We start from the raw sequence: 4,423 nt of genomic DNA on the forward strand, positions 1-4,423 counted from the left end.
ATTTGTTACCCGCCTAAAAATTGCTGCCTGCTGGAAAGCTGGTGATCTTCCCAATATCAAGAGAATTCTTAGAACGCTAGATAATTGTTGTTTATATGAAGGAATTTGGGCTTCATCTAGGAACTCGAAAGTTACCTTTCTAAAGAATTGGGATATGTGGCTGAACGACAATAAGTGCAAGATACCTACCAATGCGTCTATTAGGTTATAACGTTTCAATCTTGTTGCGTTACCTGTACACTAATATTTTGCTATGTGAAGTACCTGTGATGTCATTTCTTATTACTGGTATTAGTTTATCTGTCTTATGATGTGTCATTTCTAATTTTCTAAAAGGAGTTTCACAAGTGCCTAAAAATACCTCTGCTAAGAATGTATTCATGTGATTGTATTCATGCAATTGTAACCTATTTTTTTTTTGTTTTTATTTTATGTAAATCTTAATAAAAACTATTGTTCAAAAAAAATAAAATAAAAAATAAAGTGATGATAAAAAAAATTAATACAAAATAAATAAAATACAAATAAAAGAAAAAAAATTGAAATATGCCAAATAAAAAATGTCAAGGTCTTTTTGCAGCAGAAATATATAAAAAAAATAAGTTAAAAAGAAAAATAGTAAAATACATAAAAGAAAAAAAACAGCCACACCAACCAAAACCATTACAATTATCGCCCCATTCATGTGAAACTATACATATTGTATAATAAAATGATCCAAAACATATAGGGAACTCATTATAGTAGTTTGCATATTTAAATAATGAGCTATAGTTTGAATAAAAATGACTTAAAAAAAAAAAAAACAGACAAAGGTCCGCCGAAACACGCGTCGGGGTTGGCGCCTTCCTGGAGGAGACACAGCATGGGTAAATGTTCTATGTCCTTTTGATTGTAAATGAATTTGGTTTGCACTTGCACTTTAATGGAATCATGCTTATATTGATGGGCGATTTGTGAACGTGTTATCCGCTGTGTTTGTCCTCCAGTTGATGCCGCCTTCTTTTCCTTGCATCTATGTCTCTTAATCATGTTTGCAAGTCATATGCAAAAATATGTAATAAAGTGATATTTGTTTATAAGCAGTCTGGCAATATTTTGTAGGTTTTTATTATTTATGATTGGTTTAGGGCTCTTTCACACTTGCGTTGTTCTGTTCCGGCATAGAGTTCCGTCGTCGGGGCTCTATGCCGGAAGAATCCTGATCAGTTTTATCCTAATGCATTCTGAATGGAGTGAAATCCGTTCAGAATGCATCAGGATGTCTTCAGTTCCGGAACGGAACGTTTTTTGGCCGGAGAAAATACAGCAGCATGCTGCGCTTTTTGCTCCGGCCAAAAATCCTGAAGACTTGCCGCAAGGCCGGATCTGGAATTAATGCCCATTGAAAGGCATTGATCCGGATCCGGCCTTAAGCTAAACGTTGTTTCGTCGCATTGCCGGATCCGACGTTTAGCTTTTTCTGAATGGTTACCATGGCTGCCGGGACGCTAAAGTCCTGGCAGCCATGGTAAAGTGTAGTGGGGAGCGGTATACTTACAGTCCGTGCGACTCCCGGGGCGCTCCAGAGTGACGTCAGGGCGCCCCACGCGCATGGATGACGTGATCACATGGCACGTCATCCATGCGCATGGGGCGCCCTGACGTCATTCTGGAGCGCCCCGGGAGCTGCACGGACTGTAAGTATACCGCTCCCCCGCTCCCCACTCCTACTATGGCAACCAGGTCTTTAATAGCATCCTGGATGCCATAGTAACACTGAACGCATTTTGAAGACGGATCCGTCTTCAAATGCTTTCAGTACACTTACGTTTTTCCGGATCCGGCGTGTAATTCCGGCAAATGGAGTACACGCCGGATCCGGACAACGCAAGTGTGAAAGAGGCCTTACATGGTGGCACGCACTGCTTGTTTCCGGCACTCTTTTAGATTCTTTTGCAATGAGTCTCCAGTACCTGGAACGCATCACTCACCTACAGTCGTGGCCAAAAGTTTTGAGAATTACACAGATATTAGTTTTCACAAAGTTTGCTGCTAAACTGCTTTTACATCTTTGTTTCAGTTGTTTCTGTAATGTAGTGAAATATAATTACACGCACTGCATACGTTTCAAAGGCTTTTTATCGACAATTACATGACATTTATGCAAAGAGTCAGTATTTGCAGTGTTGGCCCTTATTTTTCAGGACCTCTGCAATTCAACTGGGCATGCTCTCAATCAACTTCTGGGCCAATTCCTGACCGATAGCAACCCATTCTTTCATAATCACTTCTTGGAGTTTGTCAGAATTAGTGGGTTTTTGTTTGTCCACCTGCCTCTTGAGGATTGACCACAAGTTCTCAATGGGATTAAGATCTGGGGAGTTTCCAGGCCATGGACCCAAAATGTCAACGTTTTGGTCCCCGAGCCACTTAGTTTTCACTTTTGTCCTATGGCACGGTGCTCCATCGTGCTGGAAAATGCATTGTTCTTCACCAAACTGTTGTTGGATTGTTGGAAGAAGTTGCTGTTGGAGGGTGTTTTGGTACCATTCTTTATTCATGGCTGTGTTTTGGGGCAAAATTGTGAGTGAGCCCACTCCCTTGGATGAGAAGCAACCCCACACATGAATGGTCTCAGGATGCTTTACTGTTGGCATGACACAGGACTGATGGTAGCGCTGACCTTTTCTTCTCCGGACAAGCCTTTTTCCTGATGCCCCAAACAATCGGAAAGAGGCTTCATCGGAGAATATGACTTTGCCCCAGTCCTCAGCAGTCTACTCACCATATTTTCTGCAGATCAATCTGTCCCTGGTGTTTTTTTTGGAGAGAAGTGGCTTCTTTGCTGCCCTTCTTGACACCAGGCCATCTTCCAAAAGTCTTCGCCTCACTGTGTCACCGCCAGATCTCTGAGAGGCCCTGACAGACATTCTTCAGTACCTCTTGCTTGAGGTTCTTTTGTTTTGGTTTCGTTTTGTCATCTTGTTTCCCTCTCTCAGCTGTCATCTAGTTGCACTGATTGCATCCCTTTATATCCCCTCCCATACTGCATCATTTTGCGGTTTATACAACTTCCTAGATTGTGCTCACTGCTATATGCTGCAACTGCTGGTTTCCCCATATAAGTCTGTTCCTTTAATTGTGTTTTCCTGTTCACAGTAGAAAATATGTATACAATGTAGGAATATAAACTATGTATCACTGAATAATTATCCTACTTAAAACGTAACTTTTAGTAATTATTAATTAAAAATAAGTCCCACAAAAATAATGTGTATAATTATGATAACTGCATAGGTCAGATACTATGGACTTAAGTACAATAAGACACAGGGTAAATAAGCAATCTCGTATGCTCGGTTTTGAACCAGGGGTCCCACTCACGGTTTGATGATTTTTGTATGGAGATGAACCACGACAAAAAAGGCGTAGTAGGAAGGTCCACAGAGATCTTGATAAAAAGGAGTTGAGATGAAACGATTTTTCTATTGCAGGGTAGGAAACGGCAGGGGCTGGGGAGATAAATATCCCTACCAGGCTATTACGATTCTGCCTAAAAGCGGAGAGGTCTCCCGCCTAAATGCGGGAGAATCACCTCCAGAGGAGGCGACCCCACTTATCGATGGCTGTCCCTATTGTCCTATCCCTATAAAGGTTGCTCCCAGTGTCTGTACAGCCAAAAATGAAAAGATTTAGAATTCCCAACGCGTTTCCTCCAATACAAATGTGACCGGATTCATCAGGGGAAATAAGGAAGATGTAGATATAAGTAATAAAGATGTGGCACAATCGCCCTCAGCACAATGGCTCTCTAGCGATAAATCCAACTGAATAATGCAGTCCAGAGACTCTCTGTAACTGCGCCTCTATATATATGCTGAAGTAAATTAACTTAACTAACATTTAATGAATTAAATACCTCATGGTGTGAGTGAAGAGCGGCGTGCGTTCCACCATCGGTCGGGCAAACCGGAAGTGCGTCAGGTCGCGTGCGCCGACCGCTGCTATTGGCCGGCGGTGGAACGCAGGCCGAGGGTGAACCGCATGGACACCGGAAGTATGTAATATGCACCGGAAATGACACATGCGGGACGCTGAGGCGCATAAGAATATGCGCTCCAGAGTGGAAAAATAGCAAAATATATGCAAAGGATGAAGAATATCATATAGAGATGGAGGAGAGACTATTTTGTATATAAAGATATATAGTCAATAAACATTTTATTATAATACTATCATATAAAGCATATATAGTTTAATTTTGAAGAGGGTTGGATTGAATAGTGTGGAACACTAAATGGAAACAGGGAAGAACATTATATTGTCAATACTTTCGACTAATAAAGTCCTAGCAACTGATAGAGGTTCCATTGAAATGTAGATATTACAAAGTAGACCTATTGCGGTCTGATACCTTCATTTGTGTGGTCCGAAGAATAAT

Source organism: Bufo gargarizans, chromosome 3 (genome assembly GCF_014858855.1).
Source record: "Bufo gargarizans isolate SCDJY-AF-19 chromosome 3, ASM1485885v1, whole genome shotgun sequence".
NCBI classification, from domain to species: Eukaryota; Metazoa; Chordata; class Amphibia; order Anura; family Bufonidae; genus Bufo; species Bufo gargarizans.